At 43.8% G+C, this 23,190-nt stretch overlaps 1 long non-coding RNA gene across 12 annotated transcripts in view; it reads left to right on the forward strand.

Annotated features, from left to right (window-relative positions):
- Positions 1-23,190, forward strand: part of LOC142475501 (uncharacterized) — a 96,695-nt gene that overhangs the window by 63,869 nt on the left and 9,636 nt on the right. For 9 of the 12 annotated variants that reach the window (XR_012790979.1, XR_012790978.1, XR_012790986.1 and 6 more), the window contains 10 exons: positions 42-145; positions 3,942-4,061; positions 5,081-5,176; positions 6,621-6,724; positions 10,555-10,674; positions 11,695-11,790; positions 13,235-13,338; positions 17,077-17,196; positions 18,217-18,312; positions 19,757-19,860. This is a non-coding gene — a long non-coding RNA (uncharacterized LOC142475501). The remainder of the gene's footprint in view (positions 1-41; positions 146-3,941; positions 4,062-5,080; positions 5,177-6,620; positions 6,725-10,554; positions 10,675-11,694; positions 11,791-13,234; positions 13,339-17,076; positions 17,197-18,216; positions 18,313-19,756; positions 19,861-23,190) is intronic. The other 3 variants (XR_012790985.1, XR_012790984.1, XR_012790983.1) reach the window with 3 other exon arrangements.

Raw genomic sequence — 23,190 nt, forward strand, 5'->3', positions numbered from 1 at the left:
TGAAAATAGTAATGCAATGTTTTATACTTTTTTTTTTGCAGTAATGAAGAATGAAAAAGTTCTGTTAAAATTGAATTGGAGGTGAACTGGAATCATCATCAACTCTGCACCAGTGTGAATTGATGTTCTTTAATGTTCTGATAAGGTACATGCAACATCTCTTCCTCAACCCCTACACCACTCTCTGCCTCTTGCCTCTCTCTCTCCACCTCCCTGCTAAGCGTATTAACCCATCTAATGTAATCCACATTCCATGTCTCACTTTACTCTTCACTTCTCACGTGCCCTCTGGAATGTCTGCTCTCTGACTAACAAGGTCTATTTGTACATGACCTATTCTGCTCTCATCATCCACCACTTCTCATTCCCCTCACCCCTGTCCTACTCGATACCTCAGCTTAATTGAACTCTCTCCTCTGACATCTACCCTTATCTCTAACCTCTCCTCACTTTCTGCTTAAACTAACTATCTTGTTAACTTTTACAATGCTATCATCTCCTCCTCCTCCCTCCTCCCTCCTCCATTATATATTTATATGCCCCTTCTAGGCTCTGACACACTCATCCCTCTAAGGCCATGATTATCATGGGCACATGCTTGGTCATCCACAGTGCGTGCGAGCGATGCAGAGCCGCCTCGGACCTCAGTGCAGGGATTGCTGCATACCCCAGCATCTGTCACCCACAAACAATACACACACTAATACTCCCCACAATACACACTATAATACCTCCTCAATACTAATCTCTCCAATAATATTATAGCTCCAAACACAATATACACAACACCCTTACACAAGATACACAATCTAGTACTCTCCTCTGCACCTCTACACACAATATAATACTCCCACACACACAATATACACACTACCCTCCTACCCCCATAAAATACAACCAATAATACACACACACTTTGTGGATGTTGGGACCAGCTCCCGGCATGCACCAGTGAAAGAGAGAGGCCCGCAGAAGCTCGGAAGAACTCCCTCCATCCGTGCCTTCCTCCGTTTCACATCTTCTCCCTGTCTCTCTCCCTCCCTTTCCTTGCATCTCCCTGCGTCTTTACGTATACCCAGTCAGTGACGGCTCTGGTCACGTGATGCCTTAATATGGGCTTATCCATATATGTTCATCCACGTCACTAATGTGATGCCCGCACTGTTGCGGAGCTGGTACTTACGACGCGCACTTATTGTTTTTTCAGTAATGCGTACCTGACTCTACCGGCCTACTTTCAACACTAGTACAATAAGTGCTTCACTACGAGTGAGTGGGGAATATTGGCATCACACAGTCACTGTTGAATATGCCATTCAATCCATTTTGAAAATAGTAATGCAATGTGGTTTTGTTTTGTTTGCTTTTTGCAGTAATGAAGAATGGATAAGTTATATTAAAATTAAATTGGAGGGGAACTGGATTCAGCATTTCATCATGAACTCTGCACTTGTGAGAATTTACCTTCTTGAATGCCCTGAGAGGTACACGCAGCTTTAAGACTATAATCTGCTGTGCAAGCTTTCGTGCTATACCTCCCCCTCAGGTTTTGATTTATACATTTGCTCCCTCAAGTCATGTCCTCTAATATTTGAAAGCTCTCTCCTAGCATTTTCTCTCTACCACAGAACGTCATCCCAATGTAACCTCTCTCTTGTTCTCTCTGCTTGCTGTTTCCTCACTTTTCTGTTAAACTTTTCTAATTTCTCTAACTTCCACACTCCTGCTTTTATCCACATGTTCTCCTCTTTCCTTCCCCTACCTTTGCATGTGTCTACACACTGCACCATTTGTACAGACCTCTATTGCAGCTATTTCTGCACTGCTCAATGAAAAGCACTCATGTACATCCTATTCTCTGCGCCCCCTCTCTCTGCGCCCCCTCTCTCTCTGCGCCCCCTCTCTCTCTGCGCCCCCTCTCTCTCTGCGCCCCCTCTCTCTCTGCGCCCCCTCTCTCTCTGCGCCCCCTCTCTCTCTGCGCCCCCTCTCTCTCTGCGCCCCCTCTCTCTCTGCGCCCCCTCTCTCTCTGCGCCTATCTGTCTCTCTCTACACCTATCTCTGTGTCTCCTTCTATGTTTGCTGATGTGTGGGATATCTCTTATAATCTTGAACCTGCTCATATACACATCGGGTCTCCCTGCCTCTGCCTCCCTGCTAAGAGTGTTAACCTATCTAATGTAATCCACATTCCTTTCCTTACTTTTCTCTTCCCTTCTCCTATGCCATCTGGAATGTCCGTTCTCTGACTAACAAGGCTCTAGTTGTACATGACCTCTTCTGCTCTCATCATTCACAATCAGTCATTCCCCTCACCCCATCTTACCTGTCCCACTGATTTTCCTCTGCTTAATTAAACTCTCCTCTGACATCTACTCTAACCTCTCTGCTCTCTCTCTCTCTTTCTGCTTAAACTGACAATCTTATTAACTCTTACAATGCTATCCTCTATATGCCCCTTCAAGCTCTGACACACACGTCCCTCTAACCCACACCCTTGGCTAAATTCCCAAACATGTTCATCACACTTCCACTCACTGTTCTTAATGCCTATGAAGGAAATCTCACACTTGATGTTTGATTTTTCTACAGTAAAAATGTCTCCAGTCCTGTATAAAGCTGCTCTCTGGGGCCAAACCACACTACTTTTTTTTCCACATTCATCAACACACAAATTTAATTTACGCTGTCTTTTTTCCCCTGTATTTGACTCCCTCCACTAACCTTCTTCTCACACTTGCCATCCTTCCTTCACTTCTCCTCAAGCATTTGACTACTTCAGAGGCAAGGTGGATGCCACCCACAAGGAGATTCCTTCTGTCCCTTCCCCCTTCTCTCCTTCTACCTAATTCTCCTTCTGCATTTGACTCCTTTTCTTCTCTTACAGAGCTGGAAGCTAATCATCTTCTCTTCTCCCTCTACCACATGCCCTCTAGATCGTATCCCCTCACACCTTACTGCATCTCTTAGTCCCCACTCTCACCCACATCTTCAAGTCCTCCCTATTCTCTGGCTCTTTACCCTCTTACTTTAAGCCTGTAGTGGTCACCCTTTTCTCAGAAACAACCTACACCCTATGTGCCTTACTAACTACCGCCCTATATCCCTCCTGCTGTTTGTCTCCTAATTGCTAGAATGTCAACATTCTTAAATCACATGCCCTCCTGGATCCTTTACAACCTGCCTTTCGTACAGCTCGTTCTACAGACTGTGCTTAAAGCAAATTCCCAAGGTCACTTTTCCCTACTAATCCTACTTGATCTATCTGCTGCGTTTGATGCTCTCAATCACTCTCCTCCTTCATATTCTAAACTCTCTCTTGGTATCCGTAACACAGTTCTATCCTGGTTTTCATCATAACTTTCCTGTCACACATTCTCCATCTCTGTTGCTAACATGTCTTCGTCTTCTATTGATCTGTCTGTGGGTATACATCAGGGCTCTGTTCTGAGATCTCTCTTTCTCTCTACATACTATCATTTGGTGACCTCATCAACTCTTTGTGACAATCCTATAAATAACAAATACAAATATCAGGTCATGGGAATAAGTGATTTGGACATAAAAGTAACATTTCGGAAGTGTGGACAACTAATACATCTTGTAGATTGCCTTTACAGTGTGATGTCATTGATTCAGTAGATTGTGTGCAGACCAGGACTGCAGTACAGTGTCACTCACATGGATGACTTGCGTGGTAGAAGCTCAAGAACAAGGATGTCAAACTCCAGTCCTCGAGGGCAGCAAACAGGCCAGGTTTTCAGGATATCCCTACTGAAAACCTGGCCTGTTTGGGACCCTCGAGGACTGGAGTTTGACATGCATGCTCTAGAAGGAGCACAGCTGTGGGTGGGAGGTGGATTTGCTTTGCATCAAATGGTTTGGAGCAAGGTTTATTGTATGTATTATCATAATAACAATGCAATGCTTAACTTTTATTTCAGGAGGGATGACTGCAGAACAGAAGTGAATATTGAAGCCATGTGTTCCTTTTCTTGCAAAAGAGAAAATTTGAAGGACAGTTGAAGAGAAGGAAAATTACTACACAGAGACAGATAAGCAATGTGTATATTTCTCATTTACCATTTAGTATTTGTCGTTTTATTGACTCCACACAATCCGGCTGCTACGGGTTTCACATTGAATATTTTCATCTCTACTCTACCCCTTCCTGTGATCTGAACCATGCAAGTTTTCGTTGATTCAATACATCATGAGTAGAGGGTGGCTACAGTATGAAGTAAAGACCCAAGGACCACATCTACTACCATTCATAACAAGAACATGTGCAGTAGCGCACAGCTGCAGTTCTATGTGATTGTTATGAAAGGTTGAGGTGGTTCAATTCTATGAATCTGGAGTGGGATGGATCCTGTTTGCATCATATGGTTTCATCTAGGCCAGTAGATTATATAACTCTCAGTACAGGTTACACATGGCATCAGTATTAGTGATTTAAAGAGGAGGAAAGCTTCAATGTGGAGAACAAAGCCAAGTAATGTTGAAGTTACTCCTTTTACCATTTACTTGGTCAGTCTGTACTGTCTACTCCCCACACAGCTGCTAAGGATCTTCCATTTTAAATACTTTCACCTCCTATTCTGCACTGCTTTGCTGCCCATTATTCAGAGATGCGTTCCAGTCATGTTTACCACTCTGAATCTCTCTGCAGTCATTGGTTCAGCACATCATGGGTAGAGCATGGCTAAGATACAGCAAGCTATTATTATTTTACCGGCTGATCATCCATAATATTGCATTAAAACATAGAATATCACTTAATTTCCAAAAGATTCAGTGATGCTGATAATGCAGAATCTCACAACATTTCCCATCATAATGCCATAATGCACCAGTGGGAGAAATAATCCTTGCTATATCTGTACATTGTGTGACGTATTACCTCCATGACCATTGAGAGCAAGTACATCTTCTGTATAGAGCGGCTGTGTTATGATGCAGTTATTGATCATCATTGACATAATCACAAGAATCTTATGCAAAGGGAAATTGTCCGCAGCGAAGTGAGATTTCAGCCCCCAAACGTCTGTAATATTAATGCAATGTCTTACTTTTGTTGCAGTGAACACTGAAGAGACGGATCTACTACAACACTGTACAGGATGAGCATACGCTACAAGCAGCAAAATGATCTTGCAGTTGACAGTATGTTGTTCTGGTAATGTGCACAATTATTATTTATGGGCTACACACCACAGTGCTGGACATATTCTGTTAACTTCAACTCTACTCCTAACATGGAGATGTCTTCCTGGTGTTACTGATTCAGTACATCATATGCACAGTGTGGTTATGATATGATGGATTGATTTAATGAACCCACCAACCAATGATGACATCTGCATCATCTTCTGTAAAGTGCAGCTACAGCATGATATTATCAGCATTTGGTGCGGTATAATCAGAGGTATCTATGTGCTTTTGTGCCTGTTTTAAGTCCTCCAGCTTAACGCCCCTACACCTCCCACTACACAGGCATACTTACTTATGCATACACTGACATCTGGCATACCTACACACACCCCAGGGCCACTTCCTTCCCCTGATGTCAGGGAGAGGATGGGCATGCAGAGTGCAGTAAGTCTCCACGTTACTCTGGCCAACAGTCTTGGCCTACCTCCAGCATCTGTCACCCACAACATCTGTTCCCTCCTTGTAAAGTGCTGAACTATCTCACCTGGGTCAGTGCTATAGCTGATCACAGTGCCCGATCAGGATGTCACTGTGACAGGCAGCAGTGCAGATTGACCGGTCAATCAATGCAGTGCCGCAACATATGCACTAAATGAGATTTCCGTGCCCCCAGTCAGGTTACTCCCTGGGCAGTGACCCTGCTCACACCCTCCCCTAGTTCCACCTCTGATCACAATTATCTCTCTTGGAGAGTGTAGCAAATTGGAGTTGGGGGAATCTCACCTCTGCCATGCATGGTCACAATCTGGGCACAGGACCCAAATAGTGGGCAATGTGGCACTTCTTACAGTAGAGAATAAGTAACTTTATTCTTTACTTGTGTATTAAGGACCTTATTTGCATTAAATTCAGTCCACATGGGACCAAGACTTTCTGGCTTACTGAACAAAGTGGAATTGTTTCGTAGAGGGTGGAGAATTGTATTTTATCTGAAATTACCCCCTCTGCACAAAATACAAACAATTATACCCATACAAGTACCTTGTGGAAGTTGTTGCCCTCTATCTTCCTGTGGTCTCTCCCTGTTTCTCACCGTGCCTCCTCCCATTTCCTTGCACCTCTGCGTCTCCGCATATATCCCTATACTCAGAGCCGGCTCCGGTCAGTGACATGGGATGCCCAAATATGAGCATACCCATATATGGGCATCCATGCCACTGACCGGAGCCCGCTCTGTTGCGGATATGGAGAGAGACTGGGAGATTTACATCCCCTTATAATTCATATGGTGCATAGTACCGGCACGTATTGTTTTACCGGTACTGTGTACCTTCCTACTTTCACACTGGTACAGTATATGCTGCAGTGGGACTGAGAGGGATATATTGGTAACACATAGTCATTGTTGGGGGAATTCAATCCATTTTGAAAATAGTAATGAAATGTTTTTAACTTTTCTTTTTTTTCAGTAATGAAGAATGAAACATTTCTGTTAAAATTGAATTGGAGGTGAACTGGATTCATCATCAACTCTGCACCAGTGTGAATTGATGTTCTTTAATGTTCTGATAAGGTACATGCAACATCTCTTCCTCAACCCCTGCACCACTCTCTGCCTCTTGCCTCTCTCTCTCCACCTCCCTGCTAAGCGTATTAACCCATCTAATGTAATCCACATTCCATGTCTCACTTTACTCTTCACTTCTCACGTGCCCTCTGGAATGTCTGCTCTCTGACTAACAAGGTCTATTTGTACATGACCTATTCTGCTCTCATCATCCACCACTTCTCATTCCCCTCACCCCTGTCCTACTCGATACCTCAGCTTAATTGAACTCTCTCCTCTGACATCTACCCTTATCTCTAACCTCTCCTCACTTTCTGCTTAAACTAACTATCTTGTTAACTTTTACAATGCTATCATCTCCTCCTCCTCCCTCCTCCCTCCTCCATTATATATTTATATGCCCCTTCTAGGCTCTGACACACTCATCCCTCTAAGGCCATGATTATCATGGGCACATGCTTGGTCATCCACAGTGCGTGCGAGCGATGCAGAGCCGCCTCGGACCTCAGTGCAGGGATTGCTGCATACCCCAGCATCTGTCACCCACAAACAATACACACACTAATACTCCCCACAATACACACTATAATACCTCCTCAATACTAATCTCCCCAATAATATTATAGCTCCAAACACAATATACACAACACCCTTACACAAGATACACAATCTAGTACTCTCCTCTGCACCTCTACACACAATATAATACTCCCACACACACAATATACACACTACCCTCCTACCCCCATAAAATACAACCAATAATACACACACACTTTGTGGATGTTGGGACCAGCTCCCGGCATGCACCAGTGAAAGAGAGAGGCCCGCAGAAGCTCGGAAGAACTCCCTCCATCCGTGCCTTCCTCCGTTTCACATCTTCTCCCTGTCTCTCTCCCTCCCTTTCCTTGCATCTCCCTGCGTCTTTACGTATACCCAGTCAGTGACGGCTCTGGTCACGTGATGCCTTAATATGGGCTTATCCATATATGTTCATCCACGTCACTAATGTGATGCCCGCACTGTTGCGGAGCTGGTACTTACGACGCGCACTTATTGTTTTTTCAGTACTGCGTACCTGACTCTACCGGCCTACTTTCAACACTAGTACAATAAGTGCTTCACTACGAGTGAGTGGGGAATATTGGCATCACACAGTCACTGTTGAATATGCCATTCAATCCATTTTGAAAATAGTAATGCAATGTGGTTTTGTTTTGTTTGCTTTTTGCAGTAATGAAGAATGGATAAGTTATATTAAAATTAAATTGGAGGGGAACTGGATTCAGCATTTCATCATGAACTCTGCACTTGTGAGAATTTACCTTCTTGAATGCCCTGAGAGGTACACGCAACTTTAAGACTATAATCTGCTGTGCAAGCTTTCGTGCTATACCTCCCCCTCAGGTTTTGATTTATACATTTGCTCCCTCAAGTCATGTCCTCTAATATTTGAAAGCTCTCTCCTAGCATTTTCTCTCTACCACAGAACGTCATCCCAATGTAACCTCTCTCTTGTTCTCTCTGCTTGCTGTTTCCTCACTTTTCTGTTAAACTTTTCTAATTTCTCTAACTTCCACACTCCTGCTTTTATCCACATGTTCTCCTCTTTCCTTCCCCTACCTTTGCATGTGTCTACACACTGCACCATTTGTACAGACCTCTATTGCAGCTATTTCTGCACTGCTCAATGAAAAGCACTCATGTACATCCTATTCTCTGCGCCCCCTCTCTCTGCGCCCCCTCTCTCTCTGCGCCCCCTCTCTCTCTGCGCCCCCTCTCTCTCTGCGCCCCCTCTCTCTCTGCGCCCCCTCTCTCTCTGCGCCCCCTCTCTCTCTGCGCCCCCTCTCTCTCTGCGCCCCCTCTCTCTCTGCGCCCCCTCTCTCTCTGCGCCCCCTCTCTCTCTGCGCCCCCTCTCTCTCTGCGCCCATCTGTCTCTCTCTACACCTATCTCTGTGTCTCCTTCTATGTTTGCTGATGTGTGGGATATCTCTTATAATCTTGAACCTGCTCATATACACATCGGGTCTCCCTGCCTCTGCCTCCCTGCTAAGAGTGTTAACCTATCTAATGTAATCCACATTCCTTTCCTTACTTTTCTCTTCCCTTCTCCTATGCCCTCTGGAATGTCCGTTCTCTGACTAACAAGGCTCTAGTTGTACATGACCTCTTCTGCTCTCATCATTCACAATCAGTCATTCCCCTCACCCCATCTTACCTGTCCCACTGATTTTCCTCTGCTTAATTAAACTCTCCTCTGACATCTACTCTAACCTCTCTGCTCTCTCTCTCTCTTTCTGCTTAAACTGACAATCTTATTAACTCTTACAATGCTATCCTCTATATGCCCCTTCAAGCTCTGACACACACGTCCCTCTAACCCACACCCTTGGCTAAATTCCCAAACATGTTCATCACACTTCCACTCACTGTTCTTAATGCCTATGAAGGAAATCTCACACTTGATGTTTGATTTTTCTACAGTAAAAATGTCTCCAGTCCTGTATAAAGCTGCTCTCTGGGGCCAAACCACACTACTTTTTTTTCCACATTCATCAACACACAAATTTAATTTACGCTGTCTTTTTTCCCCTGTATTTGACTCCCTCCACTAACCTTCTCCTCACACTTGCCATCCTTCCTTCACTTCTCCTCAAGCATTTGACTACTTCAGAGGCAAGGTGGATGCCACCCACAAGGAGATTCCTTCTGTCCCTTCCCCCTTCTCTCCTTCTACCTAATTCTCCTTCTGCATTTGACTCCTTTTCTTCTCTTACAGAGCTGGAAGCTAATCATCTTCTCTTCTCCCTCTACCACATGCCCTCTAGATCGTATCCCCTCACACCTTACTGCATCTCTTAGTCCCCACTCTCACCCACATCTTCAATTCCTCCCTATTCTCTGGCTCTTTACCCTCTTACTTTAAGCCTGTAGTGGTCACCCTTTTCTCAGAAACAACCTACACCCTATGTGCCTTACTAACTACCGCCCTGTATCCCTCCTGCTGTTTGTCTCCTAATTGCTAGAATGTCAACATTCTTAAATCACATGCCCTCCTGGATCCTTTACAACCTGCCTTTCGTACAGCTCGTTCTACAGACTGTGCTTAAAGCAAATTCCCAAGGTCACTTTTCCCTACTAATCCTACTTGATCTATCTGCTGCGTTTGATGCTCTCAATCACTCTCCTCCTTCATATTCTAAACTCTCTCTTGGTATCCGTAACACAGTTCTATCCTGGTTTTCATCATAACTTTCCTGTCACACATTCTCCATCTCTGTTGCTAACATGTCTTCGTCTTCTATTGATCTGTCTGTGGGTATACATCAGGGCTCTGTTCTGAGATCTCTCTTTCTCTCTACATACTATCATTTGGTGACCTCATCAACTCTTTGTGACAATCCTATAAATAACAAATACAAATATCAGGTCATGGGAATAAGTGATTTGGACATAAAAGTAACATTTCGGAAGTGTGGACAACTAATACATCTTGTAGATTGCCTTTACAGTGTGATGTCATTGATTCAGTAGATTGTGTGCAGACCAGGACTGCAGTACAGTGTCACTCACATGGATGACTTGCGTGGTAGAAGCTCAAGAACAAGGATGTCAAACTCCAGTCCTCGAGGGCAGCAAACAGGCCAGGTTTTCAGGATATCCCTACTGAAAACCTGGCCTGTTTGGGACCCTCGAGGACTGGAGTTTGACATGCATGCTCTAGAAGGAGCACAGCTGTGGGTGGGGGGTGGATTTGCTTTGCATCAAATGGTTTGGAGCAAGGTTTATTGTATGTATTATCATAATAACAATGCAATGCTTAACTTTTATTTCAGGAGGGATGACTGCAGAACAGAAGTGAATATTGAAGCCATGTGTTCCTTTTCTTGCAAAAGAGAAAATTTGAAGGACAGTTGAAGAGAAGGAAAATTACTACACAGAGACAGATAAGCAATGTGTATATTTCTCATTTACCATTTAGTATTTGTCGTTTTATTGACTCCACACAATCCGGCTGCTACGGGTTTCACATTGAATATTTTCATCTCTACTCTACCCCTTCCTGTGATCTGAACCATGCAAGTTTTCGTTGATTCAATACATCATGAGTAGAGGGTGGCTACAGTATGAAGTAAAGACCCAAGGACCACATCTACTACCATTCATAACAAGAACATGTGCAGTAGCGCACAGCTGCAGTTCTATGTGATTGTTATGAAAGGTTGAGGTGGTTCAATTCTATGAATCTGGAGTGGGATGGATCCTGTTTGCATCATATGGTTTCATCTAGGCCAGTAGATTATATAACTCTCAGTACAGGTTACACATGGCATCAGTATTAGTGATTTAAAGAGGAGGAAAGCTTCAATGTGGAGAACAAAGCCAAGTAATGTTGAAGTTACTCCTTTTACCATTTACTTGGTCAGTCTGTACTGTCTACTCCCCACACAGCTGCTAAGGATCTTCCATTTTAAATACTTTCACCTCCTATTCTGCACTGCTTTGCTGCCCATTATTCAGAGATGCGTTCCAGTCATGTTTACCACTCTGAATCTCTCTGCAGTCATTGGTTCAGCACATCATGGGTAGAGCATGGCTACAGATACAGCAAGCTATTATTATTTTACCGGCTGATCATCCATAATATTGCATTAAAACATAGAATATCACTTAATTTCCAAAAGATTCAGTGATGCTGATAATGCAGAATCTCACAACATTTCCCATCATAATGCCATAATGCACCAGTGGGAGAAATAATCCTTGCTATATCTGTACATTGTGTGACGTATTACCTCCATGACCATTGAGAGCAAGTACATCTTCTGTATAGAGCGGCTGTGTTATGATGCAGTTATTGATCATCATTGACATAATCACAAGAATCTTATGCAAAGGGAAATTGTCCGCAGCGAAGTGAGATTTCAGCCCCCAAACGTCTGTAATATTAATGCAATGTCTTACTTTTGTTGCAGTGAACACTGAAGAGACGGATCTACTACAACACTGTACAGGATGAGCATACGCTACAAGCAGCAAAATGATCTTGCAGTTGACAGTATGTTGTTCTGGTAATGTGCACAATTATTATTTATGGGCTACACACCACAGTGCTGGACATATTCTGTTAACTTCAACTCTACTCCTAACATGGAGATGTCTTCCTGGTGTTACTGATTCAGTACATCATATGCACAGTGTGGTTATGATATGATGGATTGATTTAATGAACCCACCAACCAATGATGACATCTGCATCATCTTCTGTAAAGTGCAGCTACAGCATGATATTATCAGCATTTGGTGCGGTATAATCAGAGGTATCTATGTGCTTTTGTGCCTGTTTTAAGTCCTCCAGCTTAACGCCCCTACACCTCCCACTACACAGGCATACTTACTTATGCATACACTGACATCTGGCATACCTACACACACCCCAGGGCCACTTCCTTCCCCTGATGTCAGGGAGAGGATGGGCATGCAGAGTGCAGTAAGTCTCCACGTTACTCTGGCCAACAGTCTTGGCCTACCTCCAGCATCTGTCACCCACAACATCTGTTCCCTCCTTGTAAAGTGCTGAACTATCTCACCTGGGTCAGTGCTATAGCTGATCACAGTGCCCGATCAGGATGTCACTGTGACAGGCAGCAGTGCAGATTGACCGGTCAATCAATGCAGTGCCGCAACATATGCACTAAATGAGATTTCCGTGCCCCCAGTCAGGTTACTCCCTGGGCAGTGACCCTGCTCACACCCTCCCCTAGTTCCACCTCTGATCACAATTATCTCTCTTGGAGAGTGTAGCAAATTGGAGTTGGGGGAATCTCACCTCTGCCATGCATGGTCACAATCTGGGCACAGGACCCAAATAGTGGGCAATGTGGCACTTCTTACAGTAGAGAATAAGTAACTTTATTCTTTACTTGTGTATTAAGGACCTTATTTGCATTAAATTCAGTCCACATGGGACCAAGACTTTCTGGCTTACTGAACAAAGTGGAATTGTTTCGTAGAGGGTGGAGAATTGTATTTTATCTGAAATTACCCCCTCTGCACAAAATACAAACAATTATACCCATACAAGTACCTTGTGGAAGTTGTTGCCCTCTATCTTCCTGTGGTCTCTCCCTGTTTCTCACCGTGCCTCCTCCCATTTCCTTGCACCTCTGCGTCTCCGCATATATCCCTATACTCAGAGCCGGCTCCGGTCAGTGACATGGGATGCCCAAATATGAGCATACCCATATATGGGCATCCATGCCACTGACCGGAGCCCGCTCTGTTGCGGATATGGAGAGAGACTGGGAGATTTACATCCCCTTATAATTCATATGGTGCATAGTACCGGCACGTATTGTTTTACCGGTACTGTGTACCTTCCTACTTTCACACTGGTACAGTATATGCTGCAGTGGGACTGAGAGGGATATATTGGTAACACATAGTCATTGTTGGGGGAATTCAATCCATTTTGAAAATAGTAATGAAATGTTTTTTACTTTTCTTTTTTTTCAGTAATGAAGAATGAAACATTTCTGTTAAAATTGAATTGGAGGTGAACTGGATTCATCATCAACTCTGCACCAGTGTGAATTGATGTTCTTTAATGTTCTGATAAGGTACATGCAACATCTCTTCCTCAACCCCTGCACCACTCTCTGCCTCTTGCCTCTCTCTCTCTCCACCTCCCTGCTAAGCGTATTAACCCATCTAATGTAATCCACATTCCATGTCTCACTTTACTCTTCACTTCTCACGTGCCCTCTGGAATGACTGCTCTCTGACTAACAAGGTCTATTTGTACATGACCTCTTCTGCTCTCATCCACCACCTCTCATTCCCCTCACCCCTGTCCTACTCGATACCTCAGCTTAATTGAACTCTCTCCTCTGACATCTACCCTTATCTCTAACCTCTCCTCACTTTCTGCTTAAACTAACTATCTTGTTAACTTTTACAATGCTATCATCTCCTCCTCCCTCCTCCTCCTTCCTCCTCCCTCCTCCATTATATATATACCCCTTCTAGGCTCTGACACACTCATCCCTCTAAGGCCATGATTATCATGGGCACATGCTTGGTCGTCCACAGTGCGTGCGAGCGATGCAGAGCCGCCTCGGACCTCAGTGCAGGGATTGCTGCATACCCCCAGCATCTGTCACCCACAAACAATACACACACTAATACTCCCCACAATACACACTATAATACCTCCTCAATACTAATCTCCCCAATAATATTATAGCTCCAAACACAATATACACAACACCCTTACACAAGATACACAATCTAGTACTCTCCTCTGCACCTCTACACACAATATAATACTCCCACACACACAATATACACACTACCCTCCTACCCCCATAAAATACAACCAATAATACACACACACTTTGTGGATGTTGGGACCAGCTCCCGGCATGCACCAGTGAAAGAGAGAGGCCCGCAGAAGCTCGGAAGAACTCCCTCCATCCGTGCCTTCCTCCGTTTCACATCTTCTCCCTGTCTCTCTCCCTCCCTTTCCTTGCATCTCCCTGCGTCTTTACGTATACCCAGTCAGTGACGGCTCTGGTCACGTGATGCCTTAATATGGGCTTATCCATATATGTTCATCCACGTCACTAATGTGATGCCCGCACTGTTGCGGAGCTGGTACTTACGACGGGCACTTATTGTTTTATCAGTACTGCGTACCTGACTCTACCGGCCTACTTTCAACACTAGTACAATATGTGCTTCACTACGAGTGAGTGGGGAATATTGGCATCACACAGTCACTGTTGAATATGCCATTCAATCCATTTTGAAAATAGTAATGCAATGTGGTTTTGTTTTGTTTGCTTTTTGCAGTAATGAAGAATGGAAAAGTTATATTAAATTGGAGGGGGACTAGATTCAGCATTTCATCATGAACTCTGCACTTGTGAGAATTTAACTTCTTGAATACCCTGACAGGTACACGCAACATTAAGACTATAATCTGCTGTGCAAGCTTTCGTGCTATACCTCCCCCTCAGGTTTTGATTTATACATTTGCTCCCTCAATTCATGTCCTCTAATATTTGAAAGCTCTCTCCTAGCATTTTCTCTTTACCACAGAACGTCATCCCAATGTAACCTCTCTCTTGTTCTTTCTGCTTGCTGTTTCCTCACTCCTCTGTTAAACTTTTCTAATTTCTCTAACTTCCACACTCCTGCTTTTATCCACATGTTCTCCTCTTTCCTTCCCCTACCTTTGCATGTGTCTACACACTGCACCATTTGTACAGACCTCTATTGCAGCTATTTCTGCACTGCTCAATGAAAAGCACTCTTTAATATCCTATTCTCTGTGCCCCCTCTCTCTGCGCCCCCTCTTTTGGCGCCTCCTCTCTCTGCGCCCCCTCTCTCTGCGCCTATCTGTCTCATTCTCTCTACGTCCCTCTCTCTCTACATAGAGCTATCTCTGTCTCTCTCTACACCTATCTCTGTGTCTCCTTCTATGTTTGCTGATGTGTGGGATATCTCTTATAATCTTGAACCTGCTCATATACACATCGGGCCTCCCTGCCTCTGCCTCCCTGCTAAGAGTGTTAACCTATCTAATGTAATCCACATTCCTTTCCTTACTTTTCTCTTCCCTTCTCCTATGCCATCTGGAATGTCCGTTCTCTGACTAACAAGGCTCTAGTTGTACATGACCTCTTCTGCTCTCATCATTCACAATCAGTCATTCCCCTCACCCCATCTTACCTGTCCCACTGATTTGCCTCTGCTTAATTAAACTCTCCTCTGACATCTACTCTAACCTCTCTGCTCTCTCTCTCTTTCCGCTTAAACTAACAATCTTATTAACTCTTACAATGCTATCCTCCTATCTATATGCCCCCTCTAGGCTCTGACACACTTGTCCCTCTAGCCCACACCCTTGGCTAAATTCCCAAACATGTTCATCACACTTCCACTCGCTGTTCTTAATGCCTATGAAGGAAATCACACAATTGATATTTGATTTTTCTACAGTAAAAATGTCTCCAGTCCTGTATAAAGCTGCTCTCTGGGGCCAAACCACACTACTTTTTTTTCACATTCATCAACACTCAAATTTAATTTACGCTGTCTTTTTTTCCCTGTATTTGACTCCCTCCACTAACCTTCTCCTCACACTTGCCATCCTTCCTTCACTTCTCCTCAAGCATTTGACTACTTCAGAGGCAAGGTGGATGCCACCCACAAGGAGATTCCTTCTGTCCCTTCCCCCTTCTCTCCTTCTACCTAATTCTCCTTCTGCATTTGACTCCTTTTCTTCTCTTACAGAGCTGGAAGCTAATCATCTTCTCTTCTCCCTCTACCACATGCCCTCTAGATCGTATCCCCTCACACCTTACTGCATCTCTTAGTCCCCACTCTCACCCACATCTTCAATTCCTCCCTATTCTCTGGCTCTTTACCCTCTTACTTTAAGCCTGTAGTGGTCACCCTTTTCTCAGAAACAACCTACACCCTATGTGCCTTACTAACTACCGCCCTGTATCCCTCCTGCTGTTTGTCTCCTAATTGCTAGAATGTCAACATTCTTAAATCACATTCCCTCCTGGATCCTTTACAACCTGCCTTTCGTACAGCTCGTTCTACAGACTGTGCTTAAAGCAAATTCCCAAGGTCACTTTTCCCTACTAATCCTACTTGATCTATCTGCTGCGTTTTGATGCTCTCAATCACTCTCCTCCTTCATATTCTAAACTCTCTCTTGGTATCCGTAACACAGTTCTATCCTGGTTTTCATCATAACTTTCCTGTCACACATTCTCCATCTCTGTTGCTAACATGTCTTCGTCTTCTATTGATCTGTCTGTGGGTATACATCAGGGCTCTGTTCTGAGATCTCTCTTTCTCTCTACATACTATCATTTGGTGACCTCATCAACTCTTTGTGACAATCCTATAAATAACAAATACAAATATCAGGTCATGGGAATAAGTGATTTGGACATAAAAGTAACATTTCGGAAGTGTGGACAACTAATACATCTTGTAGATTGCCTTTACAGTGTGATGTCATTGATTCAGTAGATTGTGTGCAGACCAGGACTGCAGTACAGTGTCACTCACATGGATGACTTGCGTGGTAGAAGCTCAAGAACAAGGATGTCAAACTCCAGTCCTCGAGGGCAGCAAACAGGCCAGGTTTTCAGGATATCCCTACTGAAAACCTGGCCTGTTTGGGACCCTCGAGGACTGGAGTTTGACATGCATGCTCTAGAAGGAGCACAGCTGTGGGTGGGAGGTGGATTTGCTTTGCATCAAATGGTTTGGAGCAAGGTTTATTGTATGTATTATCATAATAACAATGCAATGCTTAACTTTTATTTCAGGAGGGATGACTGCAGAACAGAAGTGAATATTGAAGCCATGTGTTCCTTTTCTTGCAAAAGAGAAAATTTGAAGGACAGTTGAAGAGAAGGAAAATTACTACACAGAGACAGATAAGCAATGTGTATATTTCTCATTTACCATTTAGTATTTGTCGTTTTATTGACTCCACACAATCCGGCTGCTACGGGTTTCACATTGAATATTTTCATCTCTACTCTACCCCTTCCTGTGATCTGAACCATGCAAGTTTTCGTTGATTCAATACATCATGAGTAGAGGGTGGCTACAGTATGAAGTAAAGACCCAAGGACCACATCTACTACCATTCATAACAAGAACATGTGCAGTAGCGCACAGCTGCAGTTCTATGTGATTGTTATGAAAGGTTGAGGTGGTTCAATTCTATGAATCTGGAGTGGGATGGATCCTGTTTGCATCATATGGTTTCATCTAGGCCAGTAGATTATATAACTTTCAGTACAGGTTACACATGGCATCAGTATTAGTGATTTAAAGAGGAGGAAAGCTTCAATGTGGAGAACAAAGCCAAGTAATGTTGAAGTTACTCCTTTTACCATTTACTTGGTCAGTCTGTACTGTCTACTCCCCACACAGCTGCTAAGGATCTTCCATTTTAAATACTTTCACCTCCTATTCTGCACTGCTTTGCTGCCCATTATTCAGAGATGCGTTCCAGTCATGTTTACCACTCTGAATCTCTCTGCAGTCATTGGTTCAGCACATCATGGGTAGAGCATGGCTACAGATACAGCAAGCTATTATTATTTTACCGGCTGATCATCCATAATATTGCATTAAAACATAGAATATCACTTAATTTCCAAAAGATTCAGTGATGCTGATAATGCAGAATCTCACAACATTTCCCATCATAATGCCATAATGCACCAGTGGGAGAAATAATCCTTGCTATATCTGTACATTGTGTGACGTATTACCTCCATGACCATTGAGAGCAAGTACATCTTCTGTATAGAGCGGCTGTGTTATGATGCAGTTATTGATCATCATTGACATAATCACAAGAATCTTATGCAAAGGGAAATTGTCCGCAGCGAAGTGAGATTTCAGCCCCCAAACGTCTGTAATATTAATGCAATGTCTTACTTTTGTTGCAGTGAACACTGAAGAGACGGATCTACTACAACACTGTACAGGATGAGCATACGCTACAAGCAGCAAAATGATCTTGCAGTTGACAGTATGTTGTTCTGGTAATGTGCACAATTATTATTTATGGGCTACACACCACAGTGCTGGACATATTCTGTTAACTTCAACTCTACTCCTAACATGGAGATGTCTTCCTGGTGTTACTGATTCAGTACATCATATGCACAGTGTGGTTATGATATGATGGATTGATTTAATGAACCCACCAACCAATGATGACATCTGCATCATCTTCTGTAAAGTGCAGCTACAGCATGATATTATCAGCATTTGGTGCGGTATAATCAGAGGTATCTATGTGCTTTTGTGCCTGTTTTAAGTCCTCCAGCTTAACGCCCCTACACCTCCCACTACACAGGCATACTTACTTATGCATACACTGACATCTGGCATACCTACACACACCCCAGGGCCACTTCCTTCCCCTGATGTCAGGGAGAGGATGGGCATGCAGAGTGCAGTAAGTCTCCACGTTACTCTGGCCAACAGTCTTGGCCTACCTCCAGCATCTGTCACCCACAACATCTGTTCCCTCCTTGTAAAGTGCTGAACTATCTCACCTGGGTCAGTGCTATAGCTGATCACAGTGCCCGATCAGGATGTCACTGTGACAGGCAGCAGTGCAGATTGACCGGTCAATCAATGCAGTGCCGCAACATATGCACTAAATGAGATTTCCGTGCCCCCAGTCAGGTTACTCCCTGGGCAGTGACCCTGCTCACACCCTCCCCTAGTTCCACCTCTGATCACAATTATCTCTCTTGGAGAGTGTAGCAAATTGGAGTTGGGGGAATCTCACCTCTGCCATGCATGGTCACAATCTGGGCACAGGACCCAAATAGTGGGCAATGTGGCACTTCTTACAGTAGAGAATAAGTAACTTTATTCTTTACTTGTGTATTAAGGACCTTATTTGCATTAAATTCAGTCCACATGGGACCAAGACTTTCTGGCTTACTGAACAAAGTGGAATTGTTTCGTAGAGGGTGGAGAATTGTATTTTATCTGAAATTACCCCCTCTGCACAAAATACAAACAATTATACCCATACAAGTACCTTGTGGAAGTTGTTGCCCTCTATCTTCCTGTGGTCTCTCCCTGTTTCTCACCGTGCCTCCTCCCATTTCCTTGCACCTCTGCGTCTCCGCATATATCCCTATACTCAGAGCCGGCTCCGGTCAGTGACATGGGATGCCCAAATATGAGCATACCCATATATGGGCATCCATGCCACTGACCGGAGCCCGCTCTGTTGCGGATATGGAGAGAGACTGGGAGATTTACATCCCCTTATAATTCATATGGTGCATAGTACCGGCACGTATTGTTTTACCGGTACTGTGTACCTTCCTACTTTCACACTGGTACAGTATATGCTGCAGTGGGACTGAGAGGGATATATTGGTAACACATAGTCATTGTTGGGGGAATTCAATCCATTTTGAAAATAGTAATGAAATGTTTTTTACTTTTCTTTTTTTTCAGTAATGAAGAATGAAACATTTCTGTTAAAATTGAATTGGAGGTGAACTGGATTCATCATCAACTCTGCACCAGTGTGAATTGATGTTCTTTAATGTTCTGATAAGGTACATGCAACATCTCTTCCTCAACCCCTGCACCACTCTCTGCCTCTTGCCTCTCTCTCTCCACCTCCCTGCTAAGCGTATTAACCCATCTAATGTAATCCACATTCCATGTCTCACTTTACTCTTCACTTCTCACGTGCCCTCTGGAATGACTGCTCTCTGACTAACAAGGTCTATTTGTACATGACCTCTTCTGCTCTCATCCACCACCTCTCATTCCCCTCACCCCTGTCCTACTCGATACCTCAGCTTAATTGAACTCTCTCCTCTGACATCTACCCTTATCTCTAACCTCTCCTCACTTTCTGCTTAAACTAACTATCTTGTTAACTTTTACAATGCTATCATCTCCTCCTCCCTCCTCCTCCTTCCTCCTCCCTCCTCCATTATATATATACCCCTTCTAGGCTCTGACACACTCATCCCTCTAAGGCCATGATTATCATGGGCACATGCTTGGTCGTCCACAGTGCGTGCGAGCGATGCAGAGCCGCCTCGGACCTCAGTGCAGGGATTGCTGCATACCCCCAGCATCTGTCACCCACAAACAATACACACACTAATACTCCCCACAATACACACTATAATACCTCCTCAATACTAATCTCCCCAATAATATTATAGCTCCAAACACAATATACACAACACCCTTACACAAGATACACAATCTAGTACTCTCCTCTGCACCTCTACACACAATATAATACTCCCACACACACAATATACACACTACCCTCCTACCCCCATAAAATACAACCAATAATACACACACACTTTGTGGATGTTGGGACCAGCTCCCGGCATGCACCAGTGAAAGAGAGAGGCCCGCAGAAGCTCGGAAGAACTCCCTCCATCCGTGCCTTCCTCCGTTTCACATCTTCTCCCTGTCTCTCTCCCTCCCTTTCCTTGCATCTCCCTGCGTCTTTACGTATACCCAGTCAGTGACGGCTCTGGTCACGTGATGCCTTAATATGGGCTTATCCATATATGTTCATCCACGTCACTAATGTGATGCCCGCACTGTTGCGGAGCTGGTACTTACGACGGGCACTTATTGTTTTATCAGTACTGCGTACCTGACTCTACCGGCCTACTTTCAACACTAGTACAATATGTGCTTCACTACGAGTGAGTGGGGAATATTGGCATCACACAGTCACTGTTGAATATGCCATTCAATCCATTTTGAAAATAGTAATGCAATGTGGTTTTGTTTTGTTTGCTTTTTGCAGTAATGAAGAATGGAAAAGTTATATTAAATTGGAGGGGGACTAGATTCAGCATTTCATCATGAACTCTGCACTTGTGAGAATTTAACTTCTTGAATACCCTGACAGGTACACGCAACATTAAGACTATAATCTGCTGTGCAAGCTTTCGTGCTATACCTCCCCCTCAGGTTTTGATTTATACATTTGCTCCCTCAATTCATGTCCTCTAATATTTGAAAGCTCTCTCCTAGCATTTTCTCTTTACCACAGAACGTCATCCCAATGTAACCTCTCTCTTGTTCTTTCTGCTTGCTGTTTCCTCACTCCTCTGTTAAACTTTTCTAATTTCTCTAACTTCCACACTCCTGCTTTTATCCACATGTTCTCCTCTTTCCTTCCCCTACCTTTGCATGTGTCTACACACTGCACCATTTGTACAGACCTCTATTGCAGCTATTTCTGCACTGCTCAATGAAAAGCACTCTTTAATATCCTATTCTCTGTGCCCCCTCTCTCTGCGCCCCCTCTTTTGGCGCCTCCTCTCTCTGCGCCCCCTCTCTCTGCGCCTATCTGTCTCATTCTCTCTACGTCCCTCTCTCTCTACATAGAGCTATCTCTGTCTCTCTCTACACCTATCTCTGTGTCTCCTTCTATGTTTGCTGATGTGTGGGATATCTCTTATAATCTTGAACCTGCTCATATACACATCGGGCCTCCCTGCCTCTGCCTCCCTGCTAAGAGTGTTAACCTATCTAATGTAATCCACATTCCTTTCCTTACTTTTCTCTTCCCTTCTCCTATGCCATCTGGAATGTCCGTTCTCTGACTAACAAGGCTCTAGTTGTACATGACCTCTTCTGCTCTCATCATTCACAATCAGTCATTCCCCTCACCCCATCTTACCTGTCCCACTGATTTGCCTCTGCTTAATTAAACTCTCCTCTGACATCTACTCTAACCTCTCTGCTCTCTCTCTCTTTCCGCTTAAACTAACAATCTTATTAACTCTTACAATGCTATCCTCCTATCTATATGCCCCCTCTAGGCTCTGACACACTTGTCCCTCTAGCCCACACCCTTGGCTAAATTCCCAAACATGTTCATCACACTTCCACTCGCTGTTCTTAATGCCTATGAAGGAAATCACACAATTGATATTTGATTTTTCTACAGTAAAAATGTCTCCAGTCCTGTATAAAGCTGCTCTCTGGGGCCAAACCACACTACTTTTTTTTCACATTCATCAACACTCAAATTTAATTTACGCTGTCTTTTTTTCCCTGTATTTGACTCCCTCCACTAACCTTCTCCTCACACTTGCCATCCTTCCTTCACTTCTCCTCAAGCATTTGACTACTTCAGAGGCAAGGTGGATGCCACCCACAAGGAGATTCCTTCTGTCCCTTCCCCCTTCTCTCCTTCTACCTAATTCTCCTTCTGCATTTGACTCCTTTTCTTCTCTTACAGAGCTGGAAGCTAATCATCTTCTCTTCTCCCTCTACCACATGCCCTCTAGATCGTATCCCCTCACACCTTACTGCATCTCTTAGTCCCCACTCTCACCCACATCTTCAATTCCTCCCTATTCTCTGGCTCTTTACCCTCTTACTTTAAGCCTGTAGTGGTCACCCTTTTCTCAGAAACAACCTACACCCTATGTGCCTTACTAACTACCGCCCTGTATCCCTCCTGCTGTTTGTCTCCTAATTGCTAGAATGTCAACATTCTTAAATCACATTCCCTCCTGGATCCTTTACAACCTGCCTTTCGTACAGCTCGTTCTACAGACTGTGCTTAAAGCAAATTCCCAAGGTCACTTTTCCCTACTAATCCTACTTGATCTATCTGCTGCGTTTTGATGCTCTCAATCACTCTCCTCCTTCATATTCTAAACTCTCTCTTGGTATCCGTAACACAGTTCTATCCTGGTTTTCATCATAACTTTCCTGTCACACATTCTCCATCTCTGTTGCTAACATGTCTTCGTCTTCTATTGATCTGTCTGTGGGTATACATCAGGGCTCTGTTCTGAGATCTCTCTTTCTCTCTACATACTATCATTTGGTGACCTCATCAACTCTTTGTGACAATCCTATAAATAACAAATACAAATATCAGG

The sequence above is a fragment of the Ascaphus truei genome, unplaced genomic scaffold (genome assembly GCF_040206685.1).
Source record: "Ascaphus truei isolate aAscTru1 unplaced genomic scaffold, aAscTru1.hap1 HAP1_SCAFFOLD_1257, whole genome shotgun sequence".
Classification (NCBI taxonomy): domain Eukaryota; kingdom Metazoa; phylum Chordata; class Amphibia; order Anura; family Ascaphidae; genus Ascaphus; species Ascaphus truei.